Source organism: Camelus bactrianus, chromosome 5 (genome assembly GCF_048773025.1).
Source record: "Camelus bactrianus isolate YW-2024 breed Bactrian camel chromosome 5, ASM4877302v1, whole genome shotgun sequence".
In the NCBI taxonomy this organism is placed as follows: Eukaryota; Metazoa; Chordata; class Mammalia; order Artiodactyla; family Camelidae; genus Camelus; species Camelus bactrianus.
The window spans coordinates 19,394,118-19,413,221 of NC_133543.1; the positions used below are offsets into that span (position 1 = coordinate 19,394,118).

The following is a 19,104-nucleotide window of genomic DNA, read 5'->3' on the forward strand; positions in this document are numbered from 1 at the left end:
TCTTTCCCACGTGCAGATGAAGAGACACCGAGGGTTTTGTGGCTCGGCTCTTCCAACGACCCCCGCCCCACCTTGATCTATGACACCAAGCTGCCCTCCATACACTGGACTGGGGCTCCAGCCTGATGGTTTCCATTTAACTCTTTCATACAAAGTGTTTTAACATACGAAGTCTGTTTGTCATTTTAGAAAAATACATCTCTTGAGGGTGGAGGGTATATAGCTCAGTGGTAGAGCGTGTGCTTGGTGTGCACAAGGTCCTGGATTCAATCCCCAGTGCCTCTATTAAGGAAAACTAAAAAATAAATAATAAATTAAAAATCTATACTGTCTCCATTACATGTCTTCTTGGGCTTTTTAACCCTCATCCCAGACCCCTCTCCCTGGTCATTGCCCTGCAGCCACCTGGCTCCCGCTCCTTGGGATGCGACACGCTCACTCCATTCCCAGGGCTTTGCGGTGTGCCTGGGGCGCCCTGCCCTCAAGGGAGACTTCCTTCTGGTCTCTGGCCGTGTCACCATCTCAGGCCTTCCCTGACCATCGGACCCACAGCCAATCACTCTGTCTAAAGGCGTCTCCGTCCCACTCCTCTGCTTTGTCTTCACGACACTTCACAGAAAACGCCATCATGTTATTTATTGGCTTCCTTTTTGCACTTGCCTCCCCTACTATGTAAGCTTTTCTTACGCAGGAGATGTATTCCATGTGGTATCCTTAGCCTCCAGAGGTGACCCTCGGGTGATGCCAGGGGTTTTGGGTGCTGACTGCCACGCTGTGGAAAATCTGCCTCTAACTCTACAGTCAGCCCTTCTACCTGAGGTTCCATATTCATGGATGCAACCAACAGGGGATGTGTGGTACTGTCGTAGGTATTCATAGAAAAAAAACCTGGGTATAAGTGGACATGTGCAGGTCAAAGCCCTGTGGTTCAAGGGTCAACTGCATTTCAGGGCCAGGTGCACAAAAGGTGGCTTCATAAATCTGCACGGCTATGTTGAGTGAATGAAAGAGGCACTGCTGGGAGCGGTGATTCTGGGGCCCCGAGCCCCACTGCAAGGTCACTTAGGGCAGGTCAAGGTTACAAGGCCCTGACTGCTCATTATCCAGGCCACCTCTCAGAGTTGTGTTTGCAGCAAGCCACCTTAAAGGATGAGTAACCTCTTCCCCTGGGCCAAGGGCCAGCTTGCTTCCAGTTACTATGGATGTGGTGAATCCCCCAAGCTCAGTGTTCCTTTCCTTAACACAGCCCGCTGCCAGGGCAGGGTCCACCATGGGACTCAGGAAATGTGGGGAGACAGCCCAAATGAACGCGGATCTCCAGCTCCAGCTGCTGCCCAGAGGAATACCGTCCTTTGTCTCTGACCCAGGAGTCTCCTATCCTCCGACAGTATCTATGAGACAGTTACAGGGCAGCGTGTTCGCTCGCGAGCAGGGTAAACTCCCAAACCCTGCACAAGACTTGACAAGCGTTTGGTTTGCTGACTTTTACATTCCGATTAGCAGAACTCTTTTGCCCTTTAGAGATTATATCTTTGCTACGTTTTCTCCCAAATCTAATAACTGAGTTGAATTGTGGCAACAGGGTGCTTGTTCTTTTTACATATTTTCAAATTATACCTCAGAGAGATTTCATGGATTCACCGTTCTGTTGGCTCTGCCTTTGGAGAAACAAGAGAGAGACCAACAGCCTTGCCAAAATCCATTTGTTATCATTGGGAAAGCATGTTTAATTGGTGCACAATGATATCTTTTAATTGTTTTAATTTGCATTTCTTCCATGGCTCAAAAATCCTGCATTTTTCCACATAGTAATTTATTATCTATATATCCTTGTGTGGAAATTATCCATCCCCTTTGAACTACTTTATACAGGAGTCTGGGTACTGACTTTATGACCATTGATCAATTTCAGTGTAATTAGAGAACGGATTTTCATCCATGTTGTTGCCACGTATTTTTTCCCTGTCATTCCTCTCTCGGCATTTGTAATTCTATTACATTTTGTTGAATAATTTTTTTCTTTTATTACAGCAGGATTCATTAACCTTGTCTTCATTACTGCCCCTCATTTTCTTGGTAATCGCAAATTGCTTTCCTGTCCTTTATTTCTGTCACTGAAGTTTATGGCCAGGTTTGGGAACTTACCTCATTGATTCCTCTGTAGTCATTGCTCTGTGTGACGCAGCAGGCTATGAGGAGGGGGCCTTCGCCCCCAGGCCGTGTGTCATCCCGTCCAGTGAAGCCCAGCTCTGACTGTTGAGTGCAAGACATTGAGGTGGAAGAGAGGCAGGGGGTGAGATGCTGTCCTGACCCTCGGCAGAGAATGAAATCTACCTGTTGGATGACCAGAATGCAGTGAAGTATGTGAGCAGACATATAAACAAAGGCTTCTGGTCTTGTTGGGGGAGAGGAATCACCTCCGATGAGAAGGAGAAGAGAAGGAGGCCGTCCCTGACCTGGACGTTATAAAATGGGAGAATTTTCCCCAAGGCAAGTAGGGGAAAAGGAGGATGGAGCATAGCCAGAGGGAGGAAGAGGGTGAGCAAAGACCTGGGGGCAAAAGAAGAACAGCAACAAAGCACGGGCACCAGCAGAGAATGGTCAGGAGGTGCCAGACATGGACTGAGCCATCTTCCTTCACTTCTGGTTTGCCAGATTTTGCTTTTAAAGAAAACAGAGGTAGAGCATTTCTATCATCTTTAGTCAGGTGATCTCTCTCTTTAGTGCTTCCATGCATCTCCCATCACTACCTTTCTCTGCTGTTATTAAAAAGCATTTGTTCTTTGATATCATTGCCCTTCCTTCTTCCAGATGATTTTTAATATCATTTTATCCACCTCTTTTCCTATTTGTTGGTTAACTCTCAGAATAAGTGTGCTACCTCCTTTGAGAAGCTGGCTCCTGTCCCCACCTCTGTCCCACCCCCAGTCTCAGCGATGCCCTGGCTCTGGCCATACCCTGTGGTCAGTCCTAGGACAGGGCATGTTTCTGCCTCTCCACTAGAGGGCAGCAGGGTCCCTGAGGATACGGCTGGGTCTCTCCCAGCCCTTCCTCCCTGCATCTACATTGTACCTGGTGTGGCTTGGTGAACATGCATGCATGCATGAATTAATGAATGAGTGAATGAATGAATGAATGAAGAGAGCCAAGAACCAATTCACCCAAGGCGGAGAGCAGCTGTGGGTGTGGAAGGATATGAGGGAAGAGATCTGGCAGGAGAAAGTGAAGAGAAAGGATTGGTTAAGCATGAAGCCAAGCAGAAGTAAAGAAACAGCAAAAAAGAAATATAAAGAGTCTCCCCCTCAAATAGGAAAAATAACATATTTATGGTCAGGGAGGAAGTGAGGACAGGGTCGAGAGGCACTCCTGTGTCACAGCCCAAGCCGCCGCCTGCAAATGCACTCAGGCATCGGTTCTCAAACGTCAACGTGCATCACAGTCACCAGAGGGCCTGTTGAAACTCGGGTTGCAGGGGCCCAGCCCCAGAGCTGGTTCTGAGCCGGGGGCCAAGAGTTTGCACTTCTAACAAGCTCCCAGCTGCTGCTGCTGCTGCTGCTGCTGCTGCTGCTGCCGGTCCTGGGGCCACGCTTGGAGGACCCCAGGTCGACAGCAGGTTTCCAGCTCTTCTCTCTCCACTTTCCACTTTCCTTACGTAACTTGTTAACCCTCACCGTGTGCACGCGCTTCCTGTCAATCAATGCAGTTCATTTTCCCAACAACCTTGTGGGATACTTTTATTATCTCCACTGTGCACATAAAGGAAGAAGCAAGAGAAATTAAATTACGGTACCAAAGCCATGCAGCTAGTGAAGCTCTGAAGTCTTTTTGACGATGAGAGCAATTGTAAGTGTTCTGAAGGGGTCAGACTGGGACTGATGTAACTGTCAGGTGTTGACAGTTACTTACCTCTATAGGCGTTTGTGTGTCTTATTAAATGAGGACATACTAGCTCATATCTCATAGGGCAGTTGGGGAAATTAAACATTAATTCACAAGAGCTGGTATTATAATTATGACCTGAAATGTGCATGATTCTTAAGGGTCTACTTTCCCAACTAGAACAGAAATTCCATGAAGACAAAAAGTTTGTCCCATTGGTTGCTGGGACCCCAGAACCCAGAATAAAACCTGACACACACTAGACCTTCATAAATGCATCTTGTGGTATCGTCTTTTACCAGCTCTTTTCTTTCTAAATCAACATTATTAGTATTTTTGAGATTCAGCTTTTATGATATTTGCATATAAGCTTCTAAATAAATTTACTACCTCCATCAAGGTCAGAATTCCTCAACCTAAGCTCTGTTGACATTTGGGCTAGATGATTCTTTGCTGTGTGGGGAGGGGACTGCTGTTGCTGGATGTTTAGCAGCATTTTCACGTCTACCAACTAGATGCTAGCAGTTCCTCCCCAGCTGTGACAACCAAAAATGTCTCCAGACATTACCAGATGTCCCCTAGGGGTCAAACTGCCGCAGTTGAGAACCACCAACTCAGGTAATTCAGATGTGTCTCTCTGGCCGGCATCTCCCTTCTCAAATGTCCTGCTTGACTGAAGAAGTCTTAGTCCTGTCCAGCTTCTGCTCCTACAGCTTCCCAGAAAAAGTTCCTCACCATTGGCGTGGTCCCCTGCCTTAGTTCGCCATGTGATAACCACTCTTCTTTACAAGGAATCACACAGGGAGAACCACTGGGGGCTGGAGACAGCGGTTTGGAATCACCATATTGTAAGGTGATAAGGTCCCTCCAAGGGAGGGCCCGTGAGGCGTGGTCGCCTGTCTGGAGTTCCAGCCTCAATCCCTTCATCCTCACGCCCTGCCCGCTTCTGCGGTGTCTGGCCCATAGAATGTCTACTCTCATCCAAAACAAATGTTCCTTCTAAGGCCTTTCCTTAGTCCCCAAGTCCTTCACCTGGACAACACCAAAACCTGTTGTAGTACCTTTTCTGAAAGCAGAGTTCTTAAACCTGCAGTGGCGCTTGGCATAGAGCTTTACAAGCAAGCATGAAATGAAGATGTGTCACTGCATCCTTCCTGCTACTGTCCCAGCTCCTGACACAGACGATTAAATTCTTGAACCAGAATGTGTCTGCATAAACACACACACACACACATCCCTCAAGAATAAACAAACAAAAAATTCAAGGACAGCATGCCTAAATGCACATTTGGAGGAATTTGTTTCGCCTAAAGGGAACCTGACCAGTACTCCACACACAGTGGAAGTGCTTTTACGGAGCTGTGTGGACCAGTTTCCCTCCTTGTGGTTCCTGAGCTTCTCTGTTCCAGAAGGGATTGCACCCCTGCCCTGGCATAACCAAGATGCTCAAAGTGCTAAGTAGTTAGATAACTGGGGACACCAAGCAGATAAGGTGGGGGAGAGGGAGGATGGTCTGGAAGATGGCGGTGTGCCCACCTTCAGTGTAAAGCAGCTTTACTTCCTCTAAACGAGCGCCAGCAAGAAACTGGAACCCAATGGCCACAAGTGTGTGGTAGCGACAAGGACCAGACCAGACATGACCCAATGCTTATTGTAATACAATTAGCATTGTGGTTTAGGCCCCCTCCCCCACGGGTTTTCCTGTATGCATCATGGGTGAGGACATGCCCAAAAGGGGACAAGCATGACTAAGCACTCAGGGGCTAGAGCCGTCCATCAGTCTAGAGACCACCTCTCAGCGGGTGTAAGAGAAGGGGCCGAGACCACTGCTGTCCGCCCTTGGATCAGCCGCCTCGCGTTCCGGGAGGTGTGCTTTCCCTTTGCTAATAAAACTTTAAAAACCGTTCGCTACACAACACTTCCATCTCCCATTTGAATTCGTATCTTTTTGGCAAGACAAGAACTGGAGTCTTTTCCCTTCCCCTTTTGAGGTAACAAAAGGAACTGCTTCCCAGTAAAGGTGAGATTCAGGCCTCCACCTCCAGAGAAACCGAAGGCTGCCTGCAACTTTAAAATAGCCATCTCGCCTCCTCGCACCTCCCGCTTGTCTTCATCAAGGTTTTAAAAAGTACCCCAGCCAAGTACCCCATTATATCTACAGTTGGAAATAAACATAAAAACAACATCCTCTATCCATTAACATATGCCAGTGTCACCTGCCTTTATAAAACTATTTTTAAACACATTTTCTTCCAGTATGTTTTACACTGAAATTTAACAATTAAAAGCACATCCCTCCCCTATGCTGTGAATGGTGATCACTGGTCCTCAGCCATCCAGAGATTTGCGTTCTGTCTGGGGTCTTTCCCACCTCGCACACATGAACGAATTAATCTGGGTTTGGTGCTGGTCCCAGCCTCCCCACTGCTGTGGCTTTGTCTTAGAATAAAAGTGGGTGAAAATAATTCTTCCAGATGAGCAATGGACTTATCTCCAGTCCACCATCACAGTAACGTTAACGTCCATCAGATGGTGATGAGGAAGGGAAAACATGTTCAAGGAAACAGCTAGGCATGATTGGTGTTTGTTTTTCCACTGCGGGGGTGTTGGAGCTAATTTGTTTGCAGGAATGTGGGGAGAGAGTGCCTTAGAGTAATTGTTCCTCCTACTACTCTTAGAGTTTTAATTAGCAGATGGGCTCCACTTACACCCCCCCACCCTCAGCTGCTTTCTTCTTTACATGACCAAAGGTAATTTTTCCCCCCATGCATTCAAACTTCAACCCTTGAAAATCCTTCCTTGATCACTAAAACAAAGACCTCTAAGCAAAGACTCTTAGTCTAGAGCTGAAAGTTATTCAGTATCAATGACAATAATAAAGACCATCCAAGAGCTGCCAGGGCACCAACAGGTCCTATCCTGGCAGGGGTTCCATCGGACTGAGGACTCTGCCCAGTTCAGTGTTCTCCAGGCTCAGTGGTCTGTTCCAACCCTAGTCTAATTCTCTCTGGTTTATCTTCCCACTGGTTGCCCCCGTCTCCCATCAGAAGGAGTCAGAAGCAGAATAAGGTGAGGAAGACGAGGGGCGCATGGAAGAGAGTGTGTCTCAGTGGACGTTGTCTGCATTTTAAATGGTTCTCAGTACTCAGGAAGGCGAAACTGGGAAGGAGGGCTGTAATGAGATCCAGAATTACCCACATTCCCCCTGCAGGCTAATTTGCATCCTGTACCCTATCTGAGCTGCAAGTACCAGGGGATTCAGCCCCAGATCCTATAACTGGACCAGCAGCCCTAGAATGACCACTAGTTGCAATTTCTAACTCCAGAAGAACAAAAGAGAAATGTGCTGAGAAAACAAAATCGAGAAAACAGAAGCAAGCCTCAATATGAAAACATCAGTTAGGAAACAAGCCATTGAGAGAAGCACGAATTAGAAAAAATAGACCAAAACCAGATGATACTTGGTAAAAATTGTTTTCCTTGTGATAAGTCCTCTTAGGATTTGATGTCTTAACACTTTCATATGTAACATACAGCATTGTTAATTATATCTATGACAGTGTGTGTACATTACATCCTTAGCATTTATTTATCTTAAAACTGGAAGTTTGTACCTTTTGACTGCTTTTTTTTTAATGAACGAGTTTTTTTTTCTTTTTAATTTTTTTTGGGGGGGAGTAATTAGGGTTTTTCTTTAATTTATTTATTCCTTTATTTTAATAATGGTACTGGGGATTAAATCCAGGACGTCCTGCATGCTAAGCTTGCACTCCATCACTAAGCTGTACCCTCCCCTAGTACTTGGTAAATTTAATGCATAGATTATTAGGTTGAATACAGAGAGCCATAAAGAAATAGCCTAGCAATGTGTTGCTTGTTGGTGAATTTTAGTGGGAAAGTGTTAGAGAAAAGCATGACACATTTTGAAAAAGGCATAGATTTGTGTACAGATTATAGGAAAAAAATCCCTCACTCCCTGTCCTCTTGGATGAAAACTAATTTTGCCCAAGATCCTTGGGGGCAGAAGGTATTATGATTTCGAGAAGCTCTAGACTTATTCCTTGTGTGTTGGGGGGAGGTGGTGTTCTGAGATGAACTCAGGTTCTTGAGCTGCAGGGGAGACCCCCGTGGTGCCTGTTTCCCTGGTGTGATGCCCGGCCGCTAAATGAACTTCAGAAGTGGGAAGTGGAGAATAACACTTTGAAGCTGCCCAAATCCTGCCAGCTGGGCTCACCTCTGCCTCCTGCCCTCTCCTCCCTGCCTCCCTGTCGTTTTGATCTTTCTCTTCCTGGGATTTGATTCCCTGCAGGTGGTAGGACAGCGTCATTATCACGCCTCCGCCACGGATTTGCTTTGATGTTTATCACTTCAGATTCCAACACATTCCAGGCACACTCTTTTATCTCCAGAAGTCGGAACTCTTTGGGGGGCTTTACAGAAAGTCTGGTCTCTGGGATGCTCTTAGTTTAGGCAAACGTAATTTTTACCTTCAAAAATACGGCTTTATTGTGCATGGAATTATTTTCCATCTAAGAAATTTTTCTTTCAGTCTCTAAGGGTTAAATGGAGACCAGAGGACTTTCGAGGTCCTCTTTCTTCATTTTGCGCCTAGTTTTCCTTCAGCGTCTCCAAAGACTTCCCAAACAACGAAGTGACCCAGCGCTCAGTTTGCCAACGGAGAGGGCAGTGAAGGGGGTCTCTGGATGGAGACTGACACTCGTGGGTGCAAATGCCAGCTCAGCCAGTGGCCGGCAGAGCCCCTCTGCAGGGTCACTCCGTTGCTCTGCACGGTGGTCCTCATGCCTCCCTTCAGTTTATCGCTCTAATAAGGGAGTGACTACTTTGTCACATCCTGCTCCAAACAAGACCCAACACAGTGGACCCCTCCCCTCCGTCCCTCTTCTCCCTTATTCCCTCTTTACTTTCCTCACTTTTCAAGCCCCCAGAGTTGACACTCAGCTCCCCCTTTAGGACTGAGGACTTGCTCCCCTGGCTGCTGGAGGTCCTCCACCCCCGGCTCCTTCTGGTATTGTCTCCACTGAGGGAGTCCCTGGCCCAGGCGGCAGCCCCTCCCAGGACCCCTTAGTCGCATCAACACAGAGCATAAGGTCTCAGTCCCCTTTCCCAGCTTGAGACCTAAAAAGGGTCATTTCAGCTTTAGAACCCCCCACAGGCTTGGCTGAGACTTCCGTGAAGATCGCATCACAGCTCAGTCTCTCCCTCAGCCCAAACCTTCCTTCAGCCCTTGAAGGTGACGTTTTCCCCTGAGCCACACCCCAACAAACTTCCTGCACACTCAGCATCTCCATCTCAGTATCTGTGTCCTAGGGAACCCCACCTGCAACAGCCGCGATGAGTAGGACGCAGGAGACACGATTTGGTGGACAAAAGAAGTGCCCCTTAAACAGGCTGAGAGTAATACAAGATGATGGCTAATGAAGAATTGTAACTTACCATTCAAATGACACAATCTCTCAGAAACTTCAATGGGGTGGGAGGAGTGAGGGGAGGCTTCCTGGGGGAGGAGTTGTAAGCGCTGGGACTTGTCGATGCGTAGGCTCTGAAGAGGAGGGGGGAAAACACAGGATGCTTTTTGATAGAGTGAATCACTCAAGCGATTTGAGAATAAACATCCCTAGTTTGTGACACAAGAGTTTCATGGGGGCAAAGCAGACACTTGCTGGGGGAGTAGGAAAGAGCTGGAGATGTGGTTTGGACACTCGAAATTGTGGTTAAGTATTAGATTTGGAAGAACGTTGATAGCCAGGCTGTGTTTTGTTTGTTTGTTTGTTTGTTTTTGTTTTTTTTTTCTTTTGAGGTACCGGGGAATGAACCCAGGACCTCGTGCATGCTAAACATGTGCTCTACCACTGAGCCACATGCACCCCACCGCCTGCCCGAGTCTCTGTTTTTGATTCCTTTGGCTACGAACAGTATGTACCTAGGAGTGAAATTTCGGGGTCTTATGGTAACTCTATGTTTAACTTCCTGGGGAGCCACCAGACTGTTTTCCACAGCAGCTGCATCATTTTAGATTCCACCAGCAACGTGAGAGTTACCATTTCGCCACATCGTCACTGACAGGTACTAATTTTCCATTTTTAAAATGACAGACCTCCTTGTAGGTGCGAAGTGGTATCTCACTGTGGTTCCTATTTCATTCTTCATTGTAGAAATTATTTTCGGCTTCTTTCTTTTCCCTCCCTTTGTAACAACTGTCATGAATTAACTCCATTTCCTGGATTTTTATTGTAAATCTTAGATAAACTGGACTTAAGCTGCCTTAAAGGAGCTCAAACTTTGTGTCATGAAGCTCTCCATTCAAATTCCTTTTCACTTCCCAGATGATCTTGTCATGGAGGGTTTTCTCTCTTTTTGTTTATCTTTTTCAAGTCTCTTGTGTTATGCCTGTATGGTCCAGTGGAGACTTCCCCGTTTCCTGAGCAATCTGACAATTGAACTCATCTAGTCAAAAGGCCTCCTGGTTGTCTCTTTTGAGTAACATTTATATTCTGTTAGCAAGATACGAGACTCCTAGTATCACAGTGTTCTTGATTGAGGGTGAAATAATACAGGACCATGGAAGTCACTACAACCGGACCCACCCCTTCCCCTGACATGACTGACTCCATGACACATTCTGGAAGTTCTCAGACTGTCTTTCTTTAAAAACTTCCCCAGCCTAATACTAGCCATTAGTTTTCTTAATGACTTTATTAGGAAGGGCTAATGGCAATCAATCACAGTGGAAAAATAAGATTTTCTTTTCTTTCTTTTTCTTGTATGTTTTGAACATGAAATAGAGGAAAGGTACAGGGTAACCTCTGAGTGTTATTTCCAATCTTTAAAAAATTATGCCCTCATACAGAAAAAAAAAAAGCATTTGATGACTCTATCACCCATTCAAAACACTAGATAAACTAGGGTTAGAAGGAAACTCCCTCAACATGATAAACGATGTATATAAAAAAACCCATAGTTAATATCATGTTCAATGGTGAAAGTCTGAAAGTGTTCCCCCTAAGATTAGGAACAAGACAAGGATGTCCACTTTTACCACTTCTGTTCACCATAGTTATAGCCAGAGCAATTAGGCAAGAAAAAGAAATGAGAAGTATCCAAATTGGAAAGGAAGAAGTTAAAAATGTGACAGATAACATGATGTTATATGAAGGAAAGCCTAAAGAACACACATACACACCCCTACAACCTGTTAGAGCTAATAAACAAATCCATCATAGTTGCAGGTTATAGATCCATCAAACATACAAAAATGAATTATATTTCCATAAACAAGCAATGAGTAATCCCAAAAGGAAGTTAAAAAAAAAAAACCAACTTCATTACAATGTCATCAAAGAAAATCAAAATACTTAGGCATAAAGTCAACCAAAGAGGATCAAGACTTATAAATTAAAACTACAAAACATTGCTGGAAAAAAGTTTAAAAGATCTAGATAAAGAGAGAGACATCCTGTGTTCATGGATTGGAAGACAATATTGTTTAGACAAAAATACTCCCCAACATCATCTACAGATTCAACATAATCCCAATTAAAATCACCATGGCCTTCCTGCAGAATGAAAAACCTGATCCTAAAATTTATACAGAATTTCAAGGCAACCCAAATAGCCCAAATAATTTCATAAAAGAAGAGCAAAGCTGTAGGACTCATAATGTCCAAATTCAAAAGTTACTACAGAGTCACAGTAATCAAAATAGTGTGGTGCTGGCATAAGAATAGACAAAATAGACCTCGGGAACAGAGTCCCAAAATAACCCCATATATTTATAGCCAGTTAATTTTTGACATTGATGCCAAGACCATTCAATGGAGGAAAGGACATCCTCTTCAAAAAAAGAAAAAAAAAGAAAAAAAAAATCAATGCTGGGACAACTGGATATCCACAATGCTGGTAAAAGAATGATGTTAGACCCTTACCTCACACCATATACCCACATTCACAAAAATAAATCAAAGACCAAATGTAAAAGCTAAAACTACAAAATCCTTAGAAGACAGCATGGAGGAAAATCTTCGTGACATAATTGTCATCAGAGACATGAAAATCAAAACCACAATGAGACACCACATCACATTTACTAGGATGGTTATCATCAAAAGTCAGACAATAACAAGTGTTGTCAAGGATGTGAAGAAATTAGAACCTCACACCCTGTTGTTGAAAATGTAAGTGGTGCAGACACCTTGGAAAAGAGTTTGGCAGTTCCTCAGAAAAGTTAAATATGAGTTACAATTTGGCCCAGCAATTCTCCTCCTAGGGATATTCCAAGTGAAATGAAAATCTATATCCACACAAAAGCTTGTATGCAAATGTTCATCACAGTGTTGTTTATAACACCCCCAAATGGAAACAATCCAAATGTCCATCAATGGACACATATATAAATAAAGTGTGGTATATTCATACAATGGATTATTCTTTGGCCATGAAAAGGAATGAAGTACTAGTTCATGTTACAACACAGATAAATTTTGAAAGCATCCCAAGTGAAAGAAACCACAAAAGACCTCATATCGTATGATTCCATTTATAGAAAAGATACAGAATAGGCATATTTATAAAAACAGAAAGCAGGTTAGTGGTTGCCAGGAGCTGGAGGCGGGGGAAATGAGGAGACTGCTAATGGATACAAGTTTTCTTCTTTTTAAAAAAATTTGAAAAAATTATTTATTTGTTACTGGAGGTACTGGGGATTGAACCCAGGACCTCACGCATGCTAAGCTCTCGCTCTACTACTGAGCTGTAACCCCACCCACCCCAGGCTTCCTGCTTAAAAATGTTCTAAAATTGATTGTGGTGGTGGTTGCATAACTCCTTGAATATGTGAAAAACACTTTCAAAGGGTGAACTGTATGGTATGTGAATTACATAATAATACATATTATATCTCAATAAAACTACTAAAAAAGAATTGAAAGGGACTAGACTTCTCCAGCCCTTAAGACCTTGCCCTCGCTCATGATAGAACAGGGGCAACCTCCCAGTTTCAGCTGCTGGTCTCCGACTGGCCCCCTGTTATCTTCGGGCTTTTCCTATTTTTAGGTCCATTGGCTGCTACATCATTTTGCACTGTTTCCTCCTGCACTTTGCCAATAACCAGCAGGTCTGTGGCTGCTCGCGGCTTTGTCCCACCCACCTGTGTTTTAGGATTCAACAGGAGACTCTGAAACCCAGTGTTTGTTGTAAATGTTATCTGTGGCTTTTTCATTTTTCTCTCTGGTTCCTCTATTTTTATGTGGGGCCTCAGAAAAATCCAAAAATTACCCTGGCATGGTTGCCACCAAACATCTTCCCAGGATTCCTGTAGGAGTTTGTTAAATGCCCCTTTTTGATATGAATTTCAAAGATCCTTCCACACACTCCCCCATCCAGGTTGATACTGGTCTTTTTTTCACTTGAGCTTGGTGGATGGGTGACTTGGAGATGAGGAGGTGGGGGCTTTGGAGGTGATCTGTGGCTTCCCACAGTGCATTCCGTACGAGCTGGGGGTGGCACTTCCCGACTGATCACCATGGAATTCATCTACCCCTTGTTTGAACAGCCTCGAGGCTTTGTGTTCAGACTGGACTTTCTCAGGTTGTTACCTGTCTTTTCTCTTGCGCATCTTCAACCGTGCGATTCAGCCCACTTATTGCTCAGAGCATATCGCTATGGTAACCCATCCTGGCATGTAAAGCAGTTAGAGTTGATGAAAATGAAGGCGGACTCGAAAACTGAGGACTCCAAGCATTCCGTTTATTCCCCAAAGGCACTTAAAAGAATTAAGGGAGACAAATACACGTAGGGATGTCGCTGCCCTGCTCCATCACAGATGAGAAAGGGGTCAATCCAACCAGAATTAGCAGAGGACACTTCTCTGAAGAAGGGGATGGTGGTGAATTTAATCCTGGCCATGTGGGGGTTTGCAGAATAGTCTGTAATGAGACTGCCAGATGTCTAATTTGGGGTCAAAATACAGCTTGTTTAAAGTGTCTTCTTGTCCTATGGCGTTCTGTTAGGATTTAAACTCCAGTTTTTGCAGCTGTGAACCCTGTCCCAAGGTTGAATGCAGAGGTCCGTTTTTTTTTTTTGTTTTTTTTTTTACAGCTTCTCTTCCGAACAGTTGCCAAGAATCCTGGGAAACGTGCACACATATGAGTAAGCCTTTCAACCGGCAGCAGGGGAAAGATGCAAAATTAGTCTCCTATGGCTGCTGTGACGAATTGCCACACACGGTGGTGTAAATTGCCACCACATGGTGGTGCAATCAGAAGTCCAAACTGGTCCTGCCTTAACCTAAGTCAGCGTGAGCAGAGCCTTTTGGAGGCTCCAGGAAGGATGTTTCCTTGCCTTTTCCAGCTTTTAGAGTCTGCTTGTATTTCTTGGCTCAGCCTTTCCTCACCTTCAAAGCCAGCTGGGTAGTGTCTTCCAACCTCTCCCTGACTCTCTGACCTCTACTTCTGTTGTTACATCACCTTCTAACTCTCACCCTCATGCCTTCCTCTTATACTGACCCCTGTGATCACAGTGGGCCCATCTGGATCATCTAGGAAAACTTCCCATCTCAAGATCATCACTTAATTACATCCACAAAGTCCCTTCTGTCATTTAAGGAAAGACATTCACAGTTTCTGGGGATTAGGGTGTGGGCATCATTGCGGGGCTGTTATTCTGGCTGCCACAGACCCCAACACATCTTAGGCACCCCTGTCCTAACCAGAACCTGGTCTTTTCGCCTAGGTTCCTGGAAAAGCTTCCGGGCTCTGGTGCCAGGAGAGCTAGGACGCCACCTTACACCCCACAGCAAGGGTGCCCAGGGATGCTCTTAGGAATCCAACACCTCCTAAGTATCATTCAGAGTGGGGAAGAGGTCCACAGGAAAGTGTCATATTTAACCCTCTTGCCAGGCTCCTCTGAGGCATCATTCCATCAACTACCCTCATTTTCTCTTTTCCACCTGCAATCTCTCTCCTTTGCCCAAGGACATGCCTTTGTCTGTTCTACCCGGCAAAGGCAGAGCGCACTGCCTTTCCAGGACACGACAGCAGCCCTTTACCTAGACAAAGAACCATTTTATTTAATAGATCAGTGCTCACTACACAGGACACCATGGGTCTGCTGTCCAGGACTCTTCACCGCCCTTTGTCTTTGTGTCAGCCTACGGATGCTTCCCACCCTTCTCCAAATACAGAGCCATGGCTATTTTTACTGCCCTGCCTCACCTGCCGTCCCCAGCTACACCCCTCACCATCCTCTCATGCAGCCCAGCCAGGCATTTCCACCATTTTCTCTTGGCACATGCTGTTCCCACTGCCTGGAATACCCTTCCAGTTCTCACTCTTCTCCTTCACCCAAGACATCTCTCCTAACCCTTCCTGTCTCTGGACAACGCTCATGTCATCCATGCATGCTGCCCATCCTCTGGGCTCCCACAGGCTCTGCTCACGATGGATTTACTTCCCCACATCTCCCTCTCCCATAGACCACAAGCTCCTTATGGGTAGGGATCGAGTGGTTCACTCTGCAGCCGCAGCGTTGAGTACAGTGCCTCTCACACTCAGTGAAGTTCTCATGGATGATGGAATGGCTCCAAATGTCCTCTCCTCCAGCTTCTAGTTCTCCAGGCCATTCCCCTGCATATACAGCTGAATTCTCAAAGTCGCTTGGTTCCAAGTGAAGGCCCTCTTCTTCCTCATAAGTCAGCACCTCTGCCTGATTTCTTTTCTGTTCGACCCCTATTTATTAAACTCATACTCTGTGTGCTGGACACAAGGGCTGGTTCAAAGAGAAATAAGATCCAGCCACTCCCACAAGGAAGGTCTAGGGCAGGGTTTCCCATTCTCGATGCTGTTGACATTTGGGGCTGGGGAGCTGTCTGTCCTGGGCCCTGCAGGATGGTTGGCAGCGTCTCTGGCCTCTGTCTGCTAAGAGCTAACAGCATCCTCCTCCCAAGTGTGACAATCCAAAGCGTCTCCACACCCTGCCAAGTGTCCCTGTGACACAAAATCAACCTCAGTTGACGACCAGTGGTCTAGGCTCAGAGACATATATTTCAGTAAGAGGTAGATGTAGGCACCAAGGACAAGCATGATCTGTGAGGAAATTACATGGGAGACTGAAAATACCTGTGTCTACCCTGACGAGCTGGCCAAGAAGCTAACGCTTTGTCACGTGAAACAGCTAAAAGGCAACACAGATGGCCTTATTTCACTCTTTTTTATGGCTAAGTATTCCATTGTGTGTATGTGAGTGTATGTGTATACACATCTTCTTTATCCAGTCATCTGTGGATTGACATTTAGGTTGCTTCCAGGCAAGCTATGCTGTATACTAGAAACTAACACAACATTGTAAGTCAACTATACCTCAATAAAAAAGAAAAAAAAGAAAAAAGACAACACAAGACAGCATTTTCATAATGGGAGGTGAGGGCGTTAAAACTTACTTAGCCTTTGTTAAGGAGAAAATGCTATGCATTCACTGATTTTATTCTCACAATAATCCTGCAAGGCAGGGAGTATTTCCCACTAGCGAGGGGAGGAAAGTGAGCTTAGGAGTTAAGGTTACGGGTTTAAGGCTACACATCGGCTTGTTTGTATTTGCGAATGGTACCCCGTCTCTCCGTCACCTGTCCTTGTGGTCATCACTCTGCCTCCTTTGAGTCACCTCAGCATCAATCAGCATCGTATCTGGAGGACTGCAGTGTCACAGTGTCTCACATCTGTTCTTTGCCTCTCCAAGTCCCCACTCTCCCCGCCTCCAGCTTCCCCTGGTCGTCTCCACCCTAAACAGTAGCCAGAATGAATCCTAATGCACAACTGGATATTGCACCTGCTTTCTCTTCACTGCAAGCCAAATTCAAGGCAAACTTCATGGCTTGGCTTTCTAGTCTCCTTTCTGAGTTCCACCTCGTTTCCTAGCCCTGTCTCTCACTGCCTTCCTCAGGCATACATCGTGCTCTGCTAACAGTTAGTATTTCTGACGGGCTGATTATACTGGTTCATAGACTCCTCACAGCAGCCCAGTGAGGTGGATGGTGCTATTCTTACTTTACTAACGACCCCAAGTTGCTTCCTCTTTCCCTTTGCTCACGCTGCTCACTTGCCTGGACACCTCGTTTCTCCTTTCCTGCACCCCTTTGCTCAGGCAGAGCACCTGCAGGACTCAGCTCCGACGTCACGCCCTCCCAGAGCTGCTGGAGATCAGTTAGCGCTTGGAGACGGGGATCTTCTCTTTAGAGTGTATTGTCCTAGCACTCGTCCCATATGCCTCTCACAGCAAGCTTCTAGAAGGGAGCTGGAATCACCTCTACACCACTGTGGTCCCACTCTTAGGAGATGCTCAAATACACGTTTGAACAAACGAAACTTTTAAATTGTTCTCAATCACAGCTGCCCTGGTAGCCGTATGGATGGGAGCATCAGGGCTTCCAGCCAAAACTCCTGTGCCCTCGCCCGGCACCATCAGCTGTCAGGGCTCAGATGCTCAGTCCACTGCTGTCTCCTGCCTGCATCTGAGGACACCCGGGGGTGGGGATGATGGAGCCTAGGGAGTGTGCCCCCCGGAGCTCCCTCTACTCGCCCCTCCCCACCCCGTTTCCTCTGGCCAAAAGGCAGGGGGAAGAAACCCCTTATCGTCTTCCTCTGCCAACAAAGACCAATCCTTAGAGGTTACTTCTTTAGGGTCTTACTTACAAGAAACAAAGAGCCGTCCTGAACGATTTAAACTGGAAAGAAATTAACTGAAATGACAGTGGATGGCTGAAGACCTCAGGAATAGGGGTAGGTGGATAACCCCCAGGACCACAGCCCGTCATGTGCCACAGCCAGCCTGGTGTTAAGTCCTGCTGCTGCCTGGATGCGACAGCCACAACCCTCTGCCCCTGACCCAGCCACCTCTTGCTTCTGCTCCTGTTTTAGTACCTGATTCACCATCTGGGGCAGGTATCTGGGTAAACCTGGGTCTCAGCCTCATCCTGGCTACAGGGGAGGCTTTTCTGATGGGAAGTGATCCTGACGACCCTCTGGGACTTAAACGGCATGGTCTCCAAACACAGGAAGGGGTGGATGTTAGGCATCCCTTCAAACAACGCCCACTAGTGGTCATCCAGTTTAACATTTTTCACATCCCACCTCCCCTCCCTTCAATTACAGAGAAGACAGAGTCCTAGAGGGGATAATGGCTTTCTTCTCAGAGACATCTTCTGTGCCAACACCAGCCAACTGGATCCCAAAGGAATGGAGCACTGCTGGGGATCTTGAGGCTTCGTCTGGCTGGGGGAGGCGCGGGGGCCGAGCGTGTTACTGTCCCGCATTGTGCTTCTGCCTGCGTAAGGCAAACAGCAGCACAGCCATTACCTTCTGGAAAGCCCAAGTCTTAAGTGCCTCCCCTGGCCGCCCTGCTCTGTGGGTGACTACACACACTAACACCACTTCCTGTGCTGGGTATTTTTACTTCGCAAGATGAGAACATTCAAAGATTTAGCAAGAGCCCGGTTCAACATTTCCAAACCCAGCTGTGCACGAGAATCATCCGGAGACTCCTCCGTCCTGCTACAGGCCTCCATGACCATGCCTTGGGCATCAGGCAAGAAAATCTTAAGTTAGGGGCTTCCTGTGTGACACATTTTTTTGGGTGGCATTTGGGAACTCACCTCCCAGAACAAAAGCCAGTCTTCCATAGGCAGAGGTCCCACCCTCTCAACAGCTGAAATCCACCAGAACTCAAGGATGCAGAATTTCCAGGCTTAGAAACAGCTGGAACATTTCTCTCTGTATCTGCATCTGTCACATGATTTGGAAAACAACATCACAATTGTCCATGACACCTGTCTTCTCTAGACTAACCAGGCTCCCGAGAGGCACTCAGCCACAGACATCCGTGTCCTCAGCCGTAACCGGCACCTAGCAGGCTTGTAGTTCACGAAGATTTAGGTTTATCCAGAGTCACTGTTCCCTCCACCAAACACCCAGTACAAACCAGAGCAGCCTTGAAAACTGCATGAACCTATGTGGACAGTGGCCTCAGGAAAGTACCACAGGGCTGGAGAACCTCCCAAAACCTGGGTCTCATCTTCAGAATTCCAGGGGATTCAAACTGTCAGGAACGCTTGGTCTGTACTCCACAAGGCCCAACCTGGCTCAGATTTCTGGTGAGCCCCTGTGCCTGACGCCGTCGGCAGCAAGCCTTTCATGCGGGATCCAGGTTACCAGTAAAGAC

The 19,104-nt window shown here is 46.2% G+C and overlaps 1 non-coding gene across 1 annotated transcript; it reads left to right on the top strand.

Moving 5' to 3' along the window:
- Positions 1 to 210: 210 nt before the first annotated feature.
- Positions 211 to 285, top strand: TRNAT-GGU (transfer RNA threonine (anticodon GGU)). Its single transcript has one exon. It is a non-coding gene; the product is annotated as a tRNA-Thr (tRNA).
- Positions 286 to 19,104: the final 18,819 nt, after the last annotated feature.